This window comes from Pezoporus occidentalis, unplaced genomic scaffold, assembly GCF_034315485.1.
Source record: "Pezoporus occidentalis ecotype Australia unplaced genomic scaffold, CSIRO_AGI_Poc_V1 ctg174, whole genome shotgun sequence".
Lineage (NCBI taxonomy): Eukaryota > Metazoa > Chordata > Aves > Psittaciformes > Psittacidae > Pezoporus > Pezoporus occidentalis.
Window position 1 is genome coordinate 1,092,337 of NW_026913576.1, and position 22,996 is coordinate 1,115,332.

Sequence of the window (22,996 nt, forward strand, 5' to 3'; positions counted from 1 at the left end):
TGACAGTGCTTGCATAACCTGATGGCAGCAGCAGAAGTTGGTTAAGGCAATGTCTATGGGTGTGATTAATTAGACCCAGGCATCAAATTGATTCCACAATGATTGCCTGCCTATGTGGCATTTATCACATGGCTAGTAGGGGAAATGGGGAGTTTTGCACTGGGGTTGGAACAGCACATGGTTCAGATGCTGATTGTCCAGAAACTAGTTCCTTCTTTTTATTCCTTTGCACAAGTCAACCACAACAGGAAGGCAGTTTTAAAAATACATAAGGCTAAAAGGGGAGTCAGACCCAGAGACTGACAGATTCATCTTTCAGTAACTGAACATCATTGCTGCTTGCAGAATTTGAACCCATTTTTGTTTGAAGCAATTGTTCCTCGTTGCTTCTCTGTATAGACAGTCCTGCTGAAAATGAAGGTCAGACTTATACTGCTGACATTGGGAGTGCTCTATTGTAGGTGCAGGGGGGTGAATATTAGCCCCTTCCTTTTTCTTATCACATTCCCAGGTTACCACACAAGGGCACCTGAGTCTAAGCAGGAAGGAGCTGTATGTAGTACAGTAGCGTATCCATGCTGAGGGGGAACCAGAATTTCAGCATGACATAGCATACCTATTATACAACATAAATACACCTGACCTGTGACTTTGCAAATGGATAAAATTAATATACTAAGCAGAATAAAAGAGTTTTAAAGGAGGATGGTGTGTAACCAGTATTATGCTCTAAAGTCTAAAAATCCCACTTTGTTCCCACCAGACACTTGCACTCTTCATCCGTTAAAAACACAGCTTCATTAGTCATGCTGGACAGGCATACAGCATTTCATTCTTGGAGATGCATGCAATTTAAGTTGTGCTGAAATGGAATGCTTGTGGCTGATCAAGGTGAAAAAAGTGGGCTATCTTCTCTCCCTATCACACATAACCTCTTGCTCAAACACATTAAAAAACCTGAAAGCTGATGCTTTAAGCAAAGCATACATGCTTTCCTATTTTAAACATTAGTGGAATACCATGACTGAAAATAGGAGATGATCTGAAAAGTTCATAATATTTCTCAGTCCTTTAAAGTAAAGATATCACATTTCAAGAACTTGATACAATCCACTTAAAGAGCAGAAGTCAACAAACTTGAAAGTGGCTTCCCCTGCCCTAAACACCTACTTTCCAACTGAAGAAGTCTTTTTCTAGAAGCTTTTTGAGTTGGAGATTGGTTTCTGTACTATATATAGTGATCACATCACACCACAATATTTGGAATCACATGTGGAAACCAGCTGAAACAGCTGTCTCATATTTTCAAGCGAGGCTATTAATATTTGTCAAGTTCCCATCATCATACAGGCATTCATCCCTTTCACAAATCTGTATCTTCAGAGCTTAATAATACAAGCAAAAATAAATATTCTATGAAACATCTTGGCATGGAGCATTATTTCCAAAACCCATGTTCTGCACAACCTTAAGCATATCTGCACATGGAAATTGCCCATTACAGCTACAGTAGAATAAGCCTGTAAGATCTACCAGAAAGGCTATTAAGTGAATACTACACCCTAGAATAAAAGTGATTTAATAACAAAATAATAATTTTGCAGAGACTTATTGTCCCATTGGTAAGCCGGACAATTTCTTGTTTACAATTTTTGTCTGTCAACAGGAATAACTACATGGAGGTTTTAATCATGTACTAAAAACAGAAAAAAAAGTCAATTATTGTTTGTGATGTCATTATACTTCAGTTAAAGTGAACATTATTTATTTGTTCAAATGTAGTCCAATTCATGTGATATTATTAATTCTTTTACAGTGACAGATCTTTCAATTTAGCAGTTACTGCATATCTATAGCAAATATTGTAGATTCATTTGTTGGAAGGATTTTGTTCGCAATATTCCCACACTTTCTAATAAAGCAGAACTACCTTTTAGTCTCTGGCTTCAATAAAATGACTTTCTATGCATATATAAATAAGAGATTTTATTTGGAAAGCTGGAAAGTCTTTAAGCTGCTCCAGTCAGATATGATAATGTTTATTTTGCTTTAAAGACATTTTCTGGAATTCATTAGCTAACACTCTTACATTTAAAAAAACTTTTGTGTGAAATATTTTTAAAGACTAAACAAATGTGACTAAATATTTCTTTTGCACACTTATGCTTGAAGTGCTAAAATTCAAAGGGGAGTTCGAGGTTTGGGTCACATCATGCTTTTGCTCCTGCTTTTCTCTTTCCTCATACCGGCTTTCTCACCCCACTGTAGGATAACAAGTTAAATGAGGACTGTTGACTTTCCATTGTATTTCTTGCCCTTTTTGCAGCTTTGTACCATTGTAATTCCAACATTTAATATGGAACTTATTAATTCAAGTCATGTAAATATCCAGGATTGAGGTTTTTCATACTCTTATAATCTGAAGTAGTTTATGAAGCATAAATTGTAAACAACTGAAGAGCTTTTCTGTTCCACCACTTCCTTTACGGCGTCTGTCAGACATGCTCCCACAATGGGGGATCAGACCCATTCTGGACTAATATTGGCCAAGCAACTTGAGGCCAAATAGATGAAAGGAGGAGAAGAGGAAGAAAAAATTCTCAGGAAAACCCAGTCTCCATAAAGCTCATTTCTGGGCTCTTTTTTTGAAAAGTAAAACAAAGATAGAGAGTTTGATTAGATGATGTATGTACAGATCTTTCATATGTAACACTGAAATTATCTTAACAAGTACTGTCCTATCCTTTTACCTGAATACCCCCGAAAACATTGGTTGCATTTAATCAGCCGCCTAAAGACTTTTTTTTATTCACACTTAAAAGAGGGGAAAAACCCAACCCTAGAAAAGGGGCAGAATATTAGATAAAAGAGAGATTGAGCAATCATCACCTCACTTCAGAGAAAATACATAAAAAGGTAGTATAAATTCAAAATTTCATATAAAGAAGTGTTTCTAAATTTGTGGGCTTGAACAGCACCCGAAAAGAGAGACAGAATATCAGCTGAGCTACTATGAAGTCCCAGTCTCCTTTTTCAACCCATAACCATTAACCTTCTTTTAAACCTGGGAACTTGAGACTTCTCTTCAGTAACTGAGGAAGTCAAGTCACTTTGAAAACACAGCTGCCAGAAGATTACTATTCACCCTGGGGAAGAAACATGGGGTCCCAGCCCACTTGTTTCTACTGGAGGTTGAAACACATCTAAAAGAATGTAGTAGGAATCACTAATCAACATGCTATTAGCCAGCCCTCCTACAAACCAAAAGAAGGTACCAAGATCAGGGTTAAAGCTCAAAAAAGTGATTGTGTTATCATCATGAGTCATAAAATCATCACAAAGTCCTAAACCAAACATTTTTGGTATTGATGTTATAGACATTCTAGATAGCTGTAATTAATTTCTCTTCTTGAAGCTCAGTTTGTGAAGCTTGTGTCTTTGTAGGATCTAAATATTTATCAAACCACTGACACTGGAGATGGACTCTGCATCTCATGTTAGTAGTCAGGTAGCAGTACAGAAAGTCAGTTTCCAGGCTTTAGGCTAATGCCACAATATTTTAGTGAAACAGTTTCATAATGTATACTTTGTAAGATGAAAATTCAGATATCAGAATTGTGATAAGAAAGAATTATCCTGGGAACTTTGACACGGAAAAGCGATAAACCTAGGTATATGCCAGCTCCCCACTGTGAAAATTTTGGAAGTTATTCTGATGCTTTTCAACAGAAACTTGAGTATGTATGCAGTTTTAAACACCTATGAAAAGGTGGGAGGGGAAATGGGGGGGTGTTGAATACCGCTAGCATTTAAATGTCAACCCTGACTGCCTGAAGAGGTATTTATGTGCCTAAATTCTCCTTGTGAATCTAGGTCTTTAATGTTTAATGTGGATGTTACTGATTGCTAGAGTGAGATGAATAATTCACAATTAGCAATGTGTTCATCCAGCCTAGCTTTTTCTGCTTGCAGAATGTGCAAGAGTAAACCTAGATTTCCCTGAATTTATTTGCTTTATTCCTTTAGATGGATTTCAAACAGCTTCTGTCAGAGATTTGTCCATCACAATAGAATTCTGAGTTTCATGAATTAAAGTGTAAGAGTTCAGATTATTCAGAGCATTTTTCTGATCTGTGATCATGGTTTCTAATAGGTTTTGAACCTCTTGGGGAGTTGCAGTAGATAAAGAAGATTAAGGAATTTTAGAACCCTTTAATTCTTGTCTTCTTTAGACATATAGCTATTCAGGGATACATAGCCACCAAAATTAGCTTGCTATTGAATATATTTCCTGAAAACTGAGCTGAAGTTAATTTTTCTTTCACTGTTATGTAAAGTCTTTGCATATAAGAGTGCCATGAACTTGATGGGGGGAGCGGGAGAAGGAAACCACCACAGAAACCTGTTATATTATTTAAACTTGCCTGTGTTTTGTTATATACATCTTCATTCTCTTGAACAGCAAATTTTCCATGGCTACTACAACACTGAAAAAGCATGTGAAGCCACCGTTAATGGTTAATGCTTGACATTGCTACCTCCTTCTCTGGAGAGTCACTCATTCTCAGTGGGAAGGCTGGGCGCAGCTGTTGTCCATCTCTGGAAGTGATGCACATCCCTGAAGCTGCTTTTATATCTTGAGACATCAAACTTGCATTGCAGCAGGAAGAGTTAATCCAGTTGGGGAAGAGACTGCAGTCTCTCAAGAGCTTACAGTAAATCCCTAATAATGCAAAAGCTATATTTTGAGTCAGTTTTATACTCAGGTGTGCTTCTGTATTTCCTCCATACAGGAATAAATGTCATCTGTTGTGTAAAATGGTGCAAATAAAGCCTGTTTGTTAAACCTTTGTAGAAAGCAAGTGTAAAAGGGATAGGAAATGAATGTAGAACTCAATCAAAAATGCACAAAAGATATTTTACAGTATTTCTCTAGCTCTTAATGATTAAACAGCCAACATGTCAACTAGTTGCCATGCAGAATACATTCACCTAATGTACTTCAGTGCAAAATGTTGATGTTTTAGTAACATATCAAGTTTTTTAAATGTCTTTAATTAAACATTAAAAAAAAATCTCCACGATGAACGTTTTGATAAAACTCCAGTATTTGTTACTGTTTTCCAAGCATGTGCTCTCCACAAAACCTCTACAGTACCAACTACACTGTAGCAGTGGGAATACTCTAAATGTCCATCTTGGTTTTATAATAATTATTTTGTTTAATTTTTTTCTTTGGACAGCCTCATTTAAATTAATAACTGTCTCCTTTGGAAGCAGAGAAATTCAGACTGCCTGGGGTTTCAAACAAGAAGCCTATTTACAGTCAGACATCAGGTGACTGCTTCTTTTAACACATCATCTTGGCCTAACCTTCTATGTTGATTTAATGTGGACACAGCATGGGAGAGAGAGCAGAGTCTCCTCTATAAATGTCTGTGTAAGGACCCTCTTCACTCCATGAATGCATAGAAACCCTGAAAATATTAGAGAATGTTTCTTATATACATATTTTGAACTTATTATAGCAGTACATTTTGATGTTAAGCCCTTGGGAAATAAGGTAGAGGTCAGTATCATGTAGCGAGTAACCCAGGAAATATAGTGAATAAATTGCTTCCACAGCAAACTGGAACTGAACGAATGTTAAAATCTCTTCTGATATTCAGTTTTTAATAACACTTACATTTCACATATTATTCAGTCTGGATAATAACAATAATGTCAGACCTAAATTTCAGTTTCTTGTTAGCATTAATTTCTTAAGTTTTCAAGATTTTATATAATTCCTTGTGTTCTTAGTAATTTTTCCTACAACCTGAGTGTTTAAAATCCTAAAAAAATACAGTAAATAAAAGTTTAATTGATAGGGTTCTTTAACTTGGATCTTCTCATAAGTTAAGCATAAAAGTAATACTCACAAGACACAGGTGACACATAAATATTCTGTGTGGATTTAGATTCAGAAAGACAACTTAACTTATGCTCTTTCTAGAAACATCTTTACACTGATAATGTGTCTCAAGAGGGCTTATGCAAGGGAATTCCAAATTCTTTTAATTTCTGTTTATAGAAATACTCTTATTCAGTGCTTATGCAAAAATGGCTATGTTTTTAATCCACTTCATAGTGTAATATAAATATGAATGTCTCTGAGCACATAACATTTGGAAAACTATGGTTGCTACAACAGGTAACTAATCGAACACAAGAAAAAATAATCTCACCACAAAAATCTCAGATGAGTGAAATTTTCCCACAACTTGTTGCAAAATATTACATAAAAAGGATGATTAAAGGAATGTTCTTGCCACAAAAAATAAATAAAATTCTTAAATCTAGACTGGTCCACATGGGAAAATAAAAAAATAGAGTCCTATAGCTACAGTAAACCTCTCTCTACTGTAGCTAGAACTACAGTAACCCTCTGATAACAAACTCAACTGGCCTTTCTTTCATTGTCAAAAGCTTCTTGAAATCCACATGCTCTTGAAAGTTTATGCAAATCTTGTCATTAAAGAAGATCTACTGCACCTCCATAAAACTTAACATGAGAAACCATTTTATTTCTATAAGATTCAGAACCTTATTGTCCTCATGTCTTCCTAAAAGAAAGGCTTTCATTTGTGATGTTCAGTGCTGCTAGGTAATATGTGCTGAAGTTTTCAGTTTTTTGCCAATAATACATCAAAGGATAGGTCAGAGTTATATGACTCTTAATTTTAAAAAAGTTTTGGTTTTTTATAAAAATTAATTAAACCCTAATAAATGAAGATGTTAATTCTACCTTGTTCAATTTACTCAACATTCCATGGGTGAATCTGGTGACCTCGGAATTTTAGATTCGTAGAATCATAGAATAGTTAGGGTTGGAAAGGACCTTTAGATCGTCAAGTTCCAACCCCCCTGCCATGGGCAGGGACACCTCACACTAAACCGTGTCACCCAAGGCTCTGTCCAACCTGGCCTTGAACACTGCCAGGGATGGAGCATTCACAACTTCCTTGAGCAGCCTGTTACAGTGCCTCACCAGCCTAAGAAGTTCTTCCTTATATCTAACCTGAACTTCCCCTGTTTGCTATTCCTTTTCAATGATTTAAATGCTTTTGTTTTTTTTCTTTTCCCTTTAGAAAGCATAATTTATTCCAGCAGATTTTCTGTTATAAAGAATCACCTTCCCTCCTTCTGCTGGCCAGACACCAGGATGGAAGCCTGAAGGTGACAAACACCGTGTACCTTCCTCTGCCAACTTGGCAGGAGTGCAGCTGTGGGTTTATGACTATATTATAGTCTCCATGCAGCCTTCCTTCTCTTCTCCAGGCTGAACAGCCCCAGCTTTCTCAGCCTGTCTTCATATGGGAGGTGCTCCAGCCCGCTGATCATCCTCGTGGCCCTCCTCTGGACTTGCTCCAACTGTTCCATGTCCTTCTTACGCTGAGGACACCAGAACTGTACAGAACAATTTTCTCTCCTTTGGATAGTTGAGATCAGGTGTGACGCTGTGATGATGAGATTGTTTCAGAGAAAAAGGGTCAAGAATCACTCTCAGAATTCTTCTCTAATCTTGGTCTGGAGATGTCATTAATGAGAATCATATTAGTGTGCGTTCCACTGTTTGCTTTCCCATCAGATTTCCCTATTTATTGAAGGACACTAAAACTGCAAGAGACCCTTGTAGTCTCTCATGAAACTTAAAGTCAGTAAACTTAGATATCTAAGTATGTACTAGTTTGCTTACTTTTAATGTAAGAGTTCTGGGGCAGGGGTAGCCCTGTATTCCAGGACTAGATAGACAGATACGTAACAGACAAGGAGGTGCATGGCCTCAGCACTATGCATCTACACTGCAGATTTACATTCCTGTGCTCAGCACTGGAAAATAATCAAGTAGCCCCGTCTCTCTCACTATTAAGACATTTCCCATCTAGCTGAACCCATTTTAATAGTATTTATGTAAAGCTGGCACTGGTGAACAAACCTAGGAGAGAAATCTGGCCAAGCACTGCATTGAAAAGTTTCTAGGGGGCTGATGTGTCTAGGAACTGGGTCTCCAAGGTACTAGATGAGGCGAACAAAATGGATGGCAATTAAGAACCCTAGATACCCAAGATTTTTTCTGAAATTGTACACCTCTAAAGGAAGGCCATGTGGGTACTTGAAAGTCTTCAACATACTGATTACGTTTAGTATCTTGCCTTTCTATTGAGCATCCTGGAGCCAGTCCTGTGAATATGTACTCTGACAAAAATAATTCATTCTAGCATACCCCCTGGCTCTAGTGGCATCATTTATTTGATCAGTCATTCAGCCCAAGAGGAAGAAATTGCCTGATCAGTCCAAAATGGTGGCAGGAATAAGAAATGCTTGTAAAAAGCAGATACAAGTAACAAGAGATAATTAGAACAGGACACGTATAAACAGAATCTCTTCTTCATGCTTCATACGTAGAAACTTATGCTTTTAGGCCATTTGAATATCTTCTAGGAAGATTGATCTATAACTTCTGATCATTTTCTGTTGTTTTCTGCATAAGAAAAATATGCAGTTTCAAGCATCAGTTAGATTTTCTCAGCTATTTTAAAGGCTGTATACATCTGCAAAATAATATTTGTTATAAAAGGAGAATAGTACATAACATACATGTTAATTGCAATTCAGAGTCTATATATTATTATTAAAGTTATTTCTTTTATGTAAATAAAAACAGACAACTCAAAACAAAATTAGGATAACTTGTTGATTGTATTAAGTAGATTTATGAGGATTTTATATGCATTGTTCATCATTATCCAGAAACTGATTAAATTAAACTTGTATTCAAGATCCACTGTATACAGAAATTATAGAATAAAAAATGTTCCAGTGTTTTCTGCATAAATAAGATATCATCACATATTTTTCAGAATATGTTCTCACAGAAGATAAAGGTGACTTTTCTGTTAATTTCCAAAGTTGTCTTATGCATAAATTAACATTGGATGGAATTAATTTGTCATTGTCTTTCAGGGAAAAACATCTTCAAAGTACCATGTAGAGCACGTAGAGTTTGTTTAGGCTAAAATGTAGACTTATTCCAGCATTCCTCCTAGGAAATTACTCTGTGGCCAGTCCAGACTGTAGAAACATATGGAAGACCCTGAGGAAGGTGGAGATGGTGAATGAAGTGTAGGTGAGCACAGAGCTAATGCACAGACTGGGGGGCTTCTCTTTTTTCCCCCTCAACCTCCTTTTAGGACAAAATTAATTAATTAATAGATAGATAGATAGATAGATAGATAGATAGATAGATAGATAGACAGACAGATAAATAAATAAATGACAGGTTATGTGGCAGTAATGGAAGGAAATTAATGCCAACAGCCTCTCTGTGGAATGCACTGAAGGCTCAGAGACGTGAAGGAGAGAATGCTTTGAAGAGACAGCTCCTCAGCAGTTGGGCCTTTTGAAAGGCATTTATAGGATTAAGCCCAAAAGGATCTGTATACCTGAAAAATATTGCTGTGAATACAGTGTATTGAGCGGGCCATAAACTTTTCTCACATTCATCTGAGGTTCCTATCACTACCATGAGCTGGCAGCCTCCCAGGTGTAATTGTTTAGACATTCAAAAGACACAGAGTTATGCAGATGTTGAGCAATTGCCGATAAAGATCAGATTAGCTTTAGAGGGAAAAATCCCAGTAGCCTAGCACACTATCATCTCCATAACACAAGACTAATTTTAACCTAGGAAGTTAAACATTTCCAGAGAAGACAAACAGTACAGAAACACAAAATGGGGTCTGGAGATTAAAATAACAATGCCAAACACAAGTGCATGAAAGCCAGGACTTCAGTAAATGGTTTGTTTCTGATTTTTTTATAGTACAATCTTCAGAGTAGCTACAAGTACCTTTGAGTTTAGTTTATCCTTTGGCCAGCTGTATCCTCTTTATGTTTATGATCAGCTAAAATACAAGAAGTAATATACATCATTTACCTCTCACCGTACTTGTGGGAGACTAGCTGCTGTGGGCACAAACCACTACACTCTTACATGACCCTACTTGCTATAGGGCAAGCAGGCAAGCAGATACACTGTCCTCATCTCTGATACATCTCTAGTATCTTGTGTCCACAGAAGAAAATCATGGACATCATGTAGAAACACAGTGCAAATAGAGAACCAGACTACTAGTTTGCCTGCATTGCTTCAAGTCAGGAGTCATGTTGTTCTGCATTATTCAGGTGGAAAAGGCTAATAAAGAAGGACCCTGTGCTGCGTAAATACGCAGGATGAAAAGCAGAGGGATAGAGAGAAAGGAGGCACCAACTCAGCACTGACAGAGTACCGTCACTTAGGCATATACAGGGTGGAGAATGAGGTGTCTAGCTGTGGATAGAAGATGTTGCTGAAGGGGCTACAGGTAACTAATAACAGGAGTTGAAAGGTAAATCTTGTGTTTCATTCAGCAAAGTAAAATGGTTTCTGATGACCTACTTCACACATCTTCAGTCTGTCCTGCACAGAAGGTAAAGTGCTGCAAGGGATTCCCTGCAATATTTCCTAGACGCTCTGAAAAAATGCCATTTACTCTTCATTCTTTGTCCACACAGGAAACACAGAAAATCTAGAAACCATTATTAGTGTTGTGTTTTTAATATACTAATGCAACAAGTACTGTTAATACTCACAGGCATTTGGAAAGGGACTATCATTACTCAGAAGGGATTACAACTTAGCAATATAATTTCTACAGTATGGTTGCTTAGACCTGAACACTATTCCTTCACCCAGACACTTTCAATTTCCCTCCAACAAACATCCATTTGTCCAAATCTACTTCCAAAATAGCTGGTTGTTATTCAGTTGCCAATTAATTGTCATGTTGCTACCAATTGTAACTAATTGGTCAGGTCTAAAAAAGAACATCATATCACTGGTACCAAGGCTGATGCACAGGCTCCTGCCTTTAATAAATGAATGATGACTTTACCTTGTCTGCTTTTCTTGAAATCAAGATTTGTTTTACTGAAATTTATTTTAATTGTATTTCATTACTGAATATCATAAAAAGAAGTAATAAAAAGATATGACATGTTAGTTTCCCCTGCAGTGATGTGAAAACACATCTTATTGCATTTATAATCTTTTTAAGCTATAACTTTATGATCAAACAGCTGTTGCAGCAACAAATTTTATCTTCATAATCTCAGCTGGTGATTTCTCTTAAAAATTGATAATATCTTTTGTAATGCAAAATGATTTATTATACAAATAGGTACAAAACATAGATGTACTACTAAAACAAAAGGACAGTGCTGGCACAAGGACAAATGAATATAAACTGATTATGAATAAATTTAGGCTGGAAATCAGAAGAAGGTTTCTAACCATCTGGGGACTGAGGTTCAAAAATAACCTTCCAAGGGGAAAAAAAATAAATAAATCAAACCTGTACTGGGGGCTAAGGAGCATTTAATTTCTGGAAGAATTTGATTCCTGCTGTCTCAGCAAATGTTGCTTTTGAAGGCATATGCTCTTCTGCGTTCTTGCTCAGTTTAGGAGGATCTTTGAATCAACTGCCTTTTGAATTTTCCTTCCTTCAAGTTACTCTGTCCTCGACACTGCAAATCTGTAAATGAGAACAGCATCCTTTAATGTCTATTTTAACACTTTCAGAAGACTTTTGAGTTTTTAATATTTTGCCATGAAGAATTGGGGATCTCTTCCAAAAACCCCATGACGTTTTTGAGAACTCCACGTGAGGGAAATGACATTTCACACCTGAGATAGGCTCGTTCTTAAAACTCTTGCTCTTCACTGCCTGTTCTAGCATTTTACACATCTTTTTATCTCAGTGAAAGTTCCTATATTTATGAAAGGCAATTTTGTCCCTGAATAGAAGATTTAATTCATGTTGTTGACTTTTCTCATGGTCTCCTTTGTGTAGACTACTCTAGCCAGAAACTAAAATTCTGAGATGGAGCAGTGTAGATAATTCAGTGTAATTTGTTAGATACCTTTTTAAATGAGCAACTTCTTTCTACATGTAAGCGAGCCTTCCCTTCAGCCCATTGTTTCCTTATTTCAGCCTATACTCACAAAGCATTTGAATTTCTTACAGCACCTTCCTGTTCATCCTAATAACAGAAAAAGACTGTACTCATGCGACCTGTCACATCATTGCCATTCCCCTTCACTTCACTTGTTTTTTTTTAAATTTTAAATTTTATCTTTTTTTTTTTTTTTTGTATTTTTCCTCATTTCATTGTGCTATACCTCTCCTTGAAGGACCACAGCATGTTTTCGTGGTTGCTATTGTCAGCGTGTCAGGTCTCTGAATGCATTTCCTATTTACCTTCTCTTCCTGCACCAAAAGATAGTTAATTTTTAATGAGAAAGTCTTTGAACAGGACTCTTTATCATTATGAAAAATGACAGTAGTGTTTTCTCTTCTTAGTCTGTACTCCTTGGAATATATATTCCTAGAAAATTTATTAAGCTTTTCTGATCATAAACCTGCCTGTTGCCTCTGATGCAGAGTCAGAAAATCAAAGAGCTCACACATTCACAAGACATCTGTTTAGGAGAGGCTATAACTTCCACAGGCTACAGACCTGCTGAAGATGTACTAATGCTGTTGCTGGCCAAGTGTTATGCTAAAGTTCCTTTGAAGCCACTCAGCTCAGTCTTCTCTGTGAAGACCTGAAAATATTGTAAGCACTCCGAGTTTGTACTTTCCCTTCACCTCTCCCTTTATTCAAAGTTTACCACAACCTCCTCCTGTACAGACACACATGCATGCATACATAAAAGTTCCCATACAAAATCTATAGCCATGTATCTGTTGCTGTAGTTTAGTCACCTTGCTCACTTTGGACACGTTATTTCAGGAATAATGAGATACTGTGAACAAGAGTTTCATACATAGGATTGTAGATTACTGGTGATGATATCAAAATGTCAGCAAAGCCCACATCTCCCTGTTCTGCTACAGACTTTATTGCAACCCTCGTCAAGCCAGCACTTCAGTTCTTCCAATAAAAGGTCCTCCATAAGGGTATATGAAAAATAAATTCACCATTGATTGGTTAATGCTCAGGTGTTACGCAGACAAGGAAGCACAAACCTTCTAATATAGTCTTCCCCTGAAACAGAAAATTCTGGTTATTTTCCTAGATTGTGGTTAGACAACCAGCAGAGTTTTTTGAATGCTTACTTCAAATTATTTGAACGTTTCTTTTTTCCTGGCTCAATTAACTTTATGGGGAAACCAGTATAATTTTTTTTTTCTGAAATTCAACTTTTTGAAGAGACAAAAAGCATATTAGAACTTGTTCCTGTCTTTGCAGCCATTATGAATGCAAACTTCCTATAGTCCATGGTCTCTAAGGCCAGTTATTTGTATTTGTTTGCATAAATTTGGCTATTATTTCAAAATAGGCAAGTTTTACCCTTCCTTCAAAAACTAACTTCACCTGCAAATAGAAATATTTGCAGATTTTTAATACATAAAGATACCAAAGAGAACATCCTTAGGGGGTTTCTGAAACGGAAGAAAGTTTAGGTTATTTATTTTACAAAATAAATTGCTGTTCACACATGGTAGAGAAGATATTCTACTTCAACTTCAAAATAATCTTGTTGAATTCATTAAACATTGCAACATCATGGTTTGAACGCTTTGTAGACTCTATGATAGTGTAGCTCCTTCAGAATTATTAGAGTATCACCAGATGTAATGCAGCGTAATCTTATTACGCATTGACAGCTTACACCCTAACGGCTCTGATGGAGCTGTTATGATGTATTGCGTCATACCCTAACAGGGATATAGTACCAAAACCAGCTGTATCTTGACAAACTCCACACAAACTAGATCTGAAGGATCTATGGCTCTGCATGTCGATAGTGCATATAAGCTAAAAAAGTTTACATAAAATGAAGAATTAAGTGCCCAGGAGAGGTCCACTTTAGTAATGATAATATTTTGCTCTTATCTAGACTCTTCTGTATAAAGATCTTGAAAGACTTTGATTAATTGAACCTTACCAATACCTCTGCAACCTTAGAAATGTTTTAATATCCCCCATTTCACACTGAAGCATGGGTATGCTCTGTAACTTGCCAAGGTCACCCTGCAAGCCTGTGACTGGGAACTTGGTGCATCTTGCTTCAGCCCCAAGCCTCAGGCAGAGAGTTCATCTTTTGCTATTGTTTAGAAATATCAACAAACCTGAATTGCACGCAGTTATCATGTCATTCAAAGACCATTTAGTAATGCAAATTCATACTAATTCTAGTGCTAATTCTTAAGCCCTAGTAGAGGATAAAACTGGCCTTTGCCCTTGCCTTTCTTTGATACCATTCATTAAATTTAGACTGGTGATATTATTTGCATATAATTTTTGGAATTTAATTTTGGGTGAGGGTGAGAGCAGAAGAGAGATTTTGTATTCTCTTGCAGGTTGGCTCAGAGGTGTCACAAACTGTGCTTTTACATAATTTAATGAAGTCAGTGTGACTGTACAAAGGACTGCAGGACCATAAAATATAAAAAGAGAGAGACAGTTGAGGTGCAGAGTAAAATGAGATTCTTGTACTAGTACAGTCTTTATGCTTTTCCCATGGGGAGCTGAGGTTTTGAGCCTTTAAGCTTAAAACAAGTGCAATATTTTAGTACAAATGAATATTAAAGCTGGGTGGAAGCTTCTGGTCAAATAGAAAAGTGAGTAAGAGGCACATTGTACTTGCTCTTTGCTAGTGTTGTTATACAGATGCAGGGTACAAACAGGCAAATATTTTCACTGTAGTTGGTGAAGAATGCAACCAAGAGATCTGTGCAAAACCCTAACTTCCTTCTCGCTGTGCTACCTTTCAGCATAAAATTTGATGCAGTAACTCAAATAATCTGTGTGCCAACATTCTTCAGAAACATGCCTCTTAATTTTCCCATTCAAAGCACTAGCCACCAAATACTGCCTTCCACCAAGACAAGTCAGAGGAAAAAGATTCCACTTGGCTTCCTCCAAGACTCTTGGTAGGCAATCTTACTGTCTTTATTCACACACAGTTATGACAGAAAGAAGAGTGAAAGACAGATACCTGAGAGATGACTGCTAGTATTTTAAAAGACATTGGCAAGTGTTTAGAGCAAAGACCCAATAGCTTGTCTTTTTCACATCATTATACTAAACTGTAATTGATACTGTAACTTATGAGAGGCTTACAAAGTCACATAATATCAAAACCTAATGAGCAGTTTAATACAGGTGTTCCAGAAGGTATAAATACAACACTTGACAGATCACATCCACAAGAGCTGCTTAATGGTCAGTACAGGAGCAGCAAAAAAGGCACAGCCTAAGGGGATGAGAGACTAAATAAATGTTAATAACATTTCATGCAGCATATACATGTATACTTTCCCAAGAGAACTGCAAAAGGATAAAAGGATGAAGAGATAACAGATATCCCAGTGGCTGTTTTATACTGGGCTCTCAATTTAATCTAGTCTGCTTATTAGAGGAGAGGAAATAATTCAGAAAATATAATTTATTCAACATTTTTTTTCTCTAATCCAAAGGAAAATTTTCTCTGATTTGTTTAGTATTCCAAATTATTACAAAATGTTTTCTGCACACAATGCTTGGTCTGAAATGACTTCTGAGATTTGCTGTGTAAGTATTCAAATAATATTGGGAAGGCAAAGGGAGGAGAAAGAGAGGGAGAGAAAGAGATCTGTGCTTCAGTGAATGTCAAATGAAAATCCAAGTACCTGATTTAAATTTAGCAATCCATTGAGTCATACTGAAATTTAATATTACTACCTACTGATTATTCAAGAGTGCAAGATAACAAAGTAAATTTACCTGCATATTACTATTAATACCGTGAGTGCTTTGTCTCTATAAGCCTAATTATTGCTATGTGGTTTATGTGAGCATTATTTTCTATCAAATCTAAATATGTATATAATAGGGTTTTTTAAACTATTAATTTATTTTATAGGAATGTTTTCCAGTGTTCCCTTAGGAGACTGCAGGACAGAGCTTTAACATGTTCCTAATTTTATTTCTATTCCAAACAGCACAGAAGCACTTGCTCAACTTTAAGACCATATAGAAGAACCATTGATTTAATTGCGTTATGTGTTGTAAATAAAAGTTACTTTTTCAGGAAAGAGAAAATGGTATTTAGTCTTTTTTTCCACAGTTGCACTGTAAATTGGAATATTTGACTATTTTTAACTCTCCATGTAGAATCTTTTTCACAGGTTATTCAGCTAAGCATAACCATAACCACTGAGTAATTTAGATGTTATCATTATCAAAAATGTTTAAAGGTATTATTAAAATAGTACAACTGTCTCTAACTAAACAACCTGACAACATATCCACACCAATCTGGTTAAAAGAACGCATTAGGCATTCACTAAAAGAAACCACATACAAAATTCTTTGGCCAAATAAAAGCAAGGATAAGTAAGAAATGCCCTTTAGGAACAGGCTAGTGCTCATCCAACCTAATATACTGCCTCCAGTAAGAGAGGCAAAAAGAGAGCACACAAACTTGGCCGCTTTCTGCAGTTCATTCTCTTCATACATGTCCTTGGTGTCCAGAATGCTTTCATTAATATTGTCACTGAGTACATGCCTGCCCAGTATTAAAAGGACTAAAGGGTACCTTTGTGAGAATGTTAGCCATGACTTTGTTTAACCGCTTTCTGAACCTCTCAGTAGTAGCTTCCTCCACACTCTCCAGTGACCCTTGATTCCAGAAGTTCACTATGTTAAGAAGTACTCTCACCAGCTTTCAACAAAACCCTTAATGGTTCCAAGTTGCTATAGGTCTAATGTTTTAGAAGTCTGTGAACAACCATTCTGTATCTGGTTTAGCTATTCCGTACATAATTGCATGAAACTCAGTCATATCTTCTTTTCAAACCAGAAGAGTCCCAACCTTTTATAGACTCTGCCCAATTATCTTGAACATTTTACTTGGTTTTCTCCATACTTCTTTGGATATTGCTACACCTTTCCTGAGATAGGGAGACAAAAGGGCATGTGAAACTCAGGATACTGGCAAGCTAATTTACGGAGTCATGTCTTGTCCTCTCATCTCAGGTGTTCTCTGTTCCTAAAGATAATCTAACAAATTTTGCTAAAAATGCCAAATATTTTGGTGGCCTTTTGTCTGCCATTTAACACTGAGCCATTGACTTCAGAGAAATGTTGGAAGACCCTTTCTGAATTTTAAATGCCGGTTCTGAGTTCAGTATCATGTCAATGTTGTTTATATTATTTTATCCTAAATGTGTTAACTCACACTGAACTTGACCTGCTGACTTTTGGTCTGCTTGATTTTATGGTGTACTTTTGGAGATCTTTGCCATTGAAGGCATTGGCATTGAAAAAAATGGCATTGATAAGAACGGAAGATTTGTTATTATCCACAGACTTGCAGATTTCACTGTCCATTGCCCTCTCCAGACCGCAGATGAAGAAGCTGATTAAAACTGGTCCCAGCAGCAATCTCCATTCTGAAAGATTGACATTATTAGGTCCTATCCATTGATTTCTCTCCTTTAAAAAGCTCTCATCTAATCCCATGGCAGCATAATTTCTTTAATAACCTTTTGGTGGGGAACCTGACAAAAGACATGTTAGAAAACAAAATCTGTTATATCCATTTAATCCCATTTATCCACATTATTATTGAAAACGTCACTAAACTCAAGAATACACATGACCTTCTAAACAGGTTGTTTTTATTCATATACATTGAGACAAGGGGATCAATGTACACACCATCTTAATGGAAATGGAAATCAGACTTACTAATTTGTCATCCCCAAGATCATCTTAAAGCCCTTCTGACAGATGGCAGATACAACAGCTGTCCTGGTCCTCTAGCTCTGTGTCCATTTGTAAAGACATTTTACATCCCTTAGCCAGAAGTTTGGAAACTGCATATTCAGAATGCTTGGTTTTATGCCATCTGGTCCTGGTGACCTTCCTAACCTGCCTGGCTGGTCTAATACTTCCTGTGTATTTACTTCAAATTGATCCATATCATCTAGACAATCTGCCTCAGCAATGTGTCAGGTACAGGAGTCACAGGACTAAATGCCAATGCAAAGATTTCACTGAGTTTCTCTGCTGTGTCTTCAGCAACCCTGCATGTCCCTTCTATGTCCTTGCCATGAAGCAGTAAAGACATTGACAATCCTCACATGAATTATCCATCTTCCTCAAGCTGAGGTATGAGAATTATTTGTCCATATTGTTAAGCGAATGGAGTAAGTTTTAGATTTTGTGAACATAACCCTAATACATAAGCATGATGTGGCATTAGTCCTAAACACAAGTGTAATGTTTCAGGGTATGTCCATCTCTTGCTGTTAGGTACTATTTTCACAATCTGCATAACTTGCAAATATTTAGACTTTGACATCCTTCAGAAAAGCATGGAGCACAGACTGAGATCACACACTGCAAAACATGCAAAGTTCACTTACATAAAAAGTTTACCTAAATCAAAGGACAAATGTGTAATAGAATAACATCATACCACTTAAACCAAGATTACAGCAACTTCTCCCCATTCTTGAGGGCCTTGGAAAAATTAAGTCCTTACTTTTGGATAGTAAGTTTTCCAAAATATCAACAACAGCCACACTTACATCAAAGTTTGTGTGCTGCTGCACATGTGCTCTTCCTACAAAGCAAATGTTTTTAGTTTCTTTCTTTCATGCAGGCTAAATTCTAGGAAAATGATGAGATAAACAGATGTGAAAATCAAAAGCATTCACTACCCAAAGGAGAGAGAGATTATCAACTGCCTTTGTAATTGAAGTGATAAGAGAAAAATCTATGTTATTGTACTAGAACTACTTAAGTGATAAAAAGAAGATTTTACTCTTACACAATGCTTTTCAGTTTTAAAACATTTATAAATACAAGGCTATAACAACTCCAGATGATATCTACCTTTGTACAGGGAATAGTATAAGGCTTATATGTCTCTTATTCTCTACTTCAATCTGTATTTTAGAGACATAAGAGTGTTTGGGGAGTGTCACTGCCCACCAGGCGCAGGGAGGAACAAGCAGGTCGTGTTGCTGACCCTGTTGCTGGTGTCCCAGACTGCGGACCAATATGGTCGCCTCCAGAAGGAGAGCTTGCAGTAAGATGACTGCAACAACTCAGACAGAGACCCTGTCCCAAACCGTGGCTGTTCAGGGGTCTGGATGCAGGGAGTGCCAGAGCCTGCTGCTGCCGGGGGAGGGAGGACAGCATTCCACCTGCCTGAGGTGTGAACAGGTAGAAGATCTGCTTAGCTTGGTGGCAAGACTTAAGGAGGAGGTTGAGACGCTGAGGACCACCAGGGAGTGTGAAAGGGAGATCGACTGGTGGAGTAACTCCCTGGCGTGCCAGTCGGAACGGTTCCAGGGAGATACCCCCCAAAAGGGGAAGGACCCCCTGCCCTCTCAGACAGAGGGGGATGGCCCGAGACAGCCCCTGCCCTGTAGCTGTTGCACAGAGGTAGGGGACCAAAAAGACGACGAGGGTTGGAAGCGAGTTCCAGTTCGGTGTCGTGGGAAACCCTCCCCCCTTCCTGCCCTGCTTCCTCAGGTGTCCCTCCGTAATAGGTTCGAGGCCCTGGATCTTGAAGGAGAGCTAGGTGAGAATGTGGGGCAAGGCCTGCCTACAAGGCCACATAGGAAAAGGGGGTCGACTTTGCACCTCAAGACTGCCTCTGATAAGAAAGAAAGAAGGGTCATTGTAGTAGGCGATTCCCTTCTGAGAGGAGCAGAGGGCCCGATATGCAGAGGTGACCCTCATCATAGGGAAGTGTGTAGTCTGCTTGGAACCCGGATCAGGGATATCACCAGGGCGCTCCCCAACCTGGTGCACCCGACAGACTACTACCCGCTGCTGGTATTCCAGACAGGTGGGGGGGAAGCTGCTTCCCGCAGTCTGAGGGGGATGAAGAAAGACTACAGGGCCTTGGGGCGGATGTTGAAAGAGTCTGGGGCTCAAGTGATCTTCTCCTCACTCCTTCCATCTTCCCCTGATGATGTGGGAAGGAATGGGAAGATTCAGTTCATAAACGATTGGCTTCGACACTGGTGCTACAGGCAGGGCTTTGGATTCTTTGATAACAGCTGGTTTTATAGGGCACCATTCTGGACAATGCCAAGTGGGAAAGGTTTATCTCACAGAGGCAAAAGGATGCTGGGGCACGAATTAGCAGGGCTCATTTGGAGAGCTTTAAACCAGATTCGAAGGGGGATGGGGTTGTAGCTGGGCTTGCCCCAGTGGGGCAGCACTCCAGAAGTGATGAAGACTGGGAGGCCTCCTATAATCCTAGGGTGAAATCGGTGCGCTCAGCTCGCTCCCTGGAATGTCTGTACACCAATGCGCGCAGCATGGGAAATAAGCAGGAGGAGTTGGAAACCTGTGTTAAGTCAGGAGACTATGATCTGGTGGCAATTACAGAGACGTGGTGGGACAGCTCACATGACTGGAATATAGTCATGGAGGGCTGTGTCCTTTTCAGGAAAGACAGGCCAGCCAGGAAGGGTGGTGGGGTTGCTCTTTATGTGTGGGAGCAACTTCAATGCACTGAGTTCTGTCCAGGGACAGATGACGAGCGAGTTGAGAGTCTGTGGGTGAGAATTAAGGGGCAGGCTGGCAGGGGCGACACTGTTGTGGGTGCCTGTTACAGACCCCCAGATCAGGGTGAGGAAGTTGACGAGGCCTTCTACAGGCAGCTGAGAGCGGCCTCACAGTCACAGGCCGTGGTCGTCGTGGGGGATTTTAACTTCCCTGATGTTTGCTGGAAGGACCACTCGGCAACCCAGCCGCAGTCCAGGAGGTTCCTCCAGTGTATGGATGATAACTTCCTCCTGCAAATGGTGGATGAGCCGACCAGGAGAGGAGCGCTGCTGGATCTCATCCTCACTAACGAGGAGGATCTGGTCGAAGCAGTAAGGGTTGAGGGCTGCCTTGGTTGCAGCGACCACGAGATGGTGGAGTTCAGGATCTTGTGTGGTAGGACCAGTAGAATAGCAAGTAGAATTGCAACCCTGGACTTTAACAGGGCAAACTTTGGCCTTTTCAAGCAATTGCTAGGGGAAATCCCATGGGCAAGGCTGTTTGAAGGTAAAGGGGCCCAAGATAATTGGTTGACATTCAAGGATTGCTTTTTCCGAGCTCAAGATCAGAGCATCCCGACACGTAGGAAGTCAAGGAAGAGGGCCAGGAGACCTGCGTGGCTAAATAGGGAATTGCTGGGTATGCTCAAGTGGAAGAGGAGAGTTTACAGGTCATGGAAGCAGGGGCTGGCCACTTGGAAGGAATATAAGGCTGCTGCTAGAGGATGTAGGAAGGCAGCTAGGATGACTAAGGCCTCCTTAGAATTAAACCTGGTGAGAAGGGTCAAGGACAGCAAAAAGAGCTTTTTCAAATACACGGCAGATAAAACTAACACCAGAGGCAACGTAGGCCCACTGATGAACGGAATGGGTGCCCTGGTGACAGAAGATACAGAGGTGGCAGAGTTACTGAATGCCTTCTTTGTCTCTGTCTACTCTGCTGCAGGCAGTCCTGAAGAGCCCTGTACCCCTGAGACCTCAGATGAAGTCAGGTCAATGGAGCGGTTTGCCTTAGTCGATGAGGAATGGGTTAGAGACCAGTTGAGCAATCTGGACATCCATAAATCCATGGGTCCAGATGGGATGCACCCACGGGTGCTGAGGGAACTGGCGGAAGTCATTGCTAGACCACTCTCCATCATCTTTACCAAGTCTTGGGAAACGGGAGAGGTGCCTGAGGACTGGAGGAAAGCAAATGTCACTCCCGTCTTCAAAAAGGGCAAGAAGGAGGACCTGGGTAACTATAGACCGGTCAGCCTCACCTCCATCCCTGGGAAAGTGATGGAACACCTTATCGTTGGTGCCATCTTAAGGCATATCAAGGATAAGAGGGTTATGAGGGGCAGTCAACATGGCTTCACCAGGGGGAAATCATGCTTGACCAATCTCTTAGCCTTTTATGAGGAAATAACACGGTGGATGGATGATGGCAGAGCGGTGGATGTGGTCTACCTTGACTTCAGCAAAGCATTTGACACAGTCTCCCACAGCATCCTCACAGCTAAATTGAGGAAGTGTGGTCTGGATGATCAGGTAGTGAGGTGGACTGCGAACTGGCTGAAGGAGAGAAGCCAGAGTGTTGTAGTCTATGGGGCGGAGTCTAGTTGGAGGCCTGTAACTAGTGGAGTGCCTCAACTAGTGGAGTACTGGGACCAGTATTATTTAATATATTCATCAACGATTTAGATGCGGGAATTGAGTGCACTATCAGCAAGTTTGCTGATGACACTAAGCTGGGAGGAGTGGCTGACACGCCAGAAGGCTGTGCTGCCATCCAGAGAGACCTGGACAGGCTGGAGAGTTGGGCAGGGAGTAACTTGATGAAATATAACAAGGGAAAGTGTAGAGTCCTGCATCTGGGCAGGAACAGCCCCAGGTTCCAGTATAGGTTGGGGAACGACCTGTTAGAGAGCAGTGTAGGGGAGAGGGACCTGGGGGTCCTAGTGGACGACAGGATGACCATGAGCCAACACTGTGCCCTTGTGGCCAAGAAGGCCAATGGCATCCTGGGGTGTATTAGAAAGGGGGTGGTTAGTAGGTCGAGAGAGGTCCTCCTTCCCCTCTACTCTGCCCTGGTGAGACCCCATCTGGAATATTGTGTCCAGTTCTGGGCCCCTCAGTTCAAGAAGGACAGGGAGCTGCTGGAGAGAGTCCAGCGCAGGGCAACAAAGATGATTAAGGGAGTGGAGCATCTCCCTTATGAGGAAAGACTGAGGGAGCTGGGTCTCTATAGTTTGGAGGAGACTGAGGGGTGACCTTATTAGTGTCTATAAATATATAAAGGGGGAGTGTCACGAGGATGGAGCCAGGCTCTACTCAGTGGCAAACAATGATAGGACAAGGGGTAATGG

General features: G+C 39.4%; 1 long non-coding RNA gene across 2 annotated transcripts in view; it reads right to left on the reverse strand.

The window, feature by feature from the left end:
- LOC134161440 (uncharacterized) overlaps positions 1-22,996 on the reverse strand; it is an 87,101-nt gene that overhangs the window by 45,688 nt on the left and 18,417 nt on the right. For both annotated transcript variants that reach the window (XR_009963978.1, XR_009963977.1), the window contains exon 2: positions 11,436-11,615. This is a non-coding gene — a long non-coding RNA (uncharacterized LOC134161440). The remainder of the gene's footprint in view (positions 1-11,435; positions 11,616-22,996) is intronic.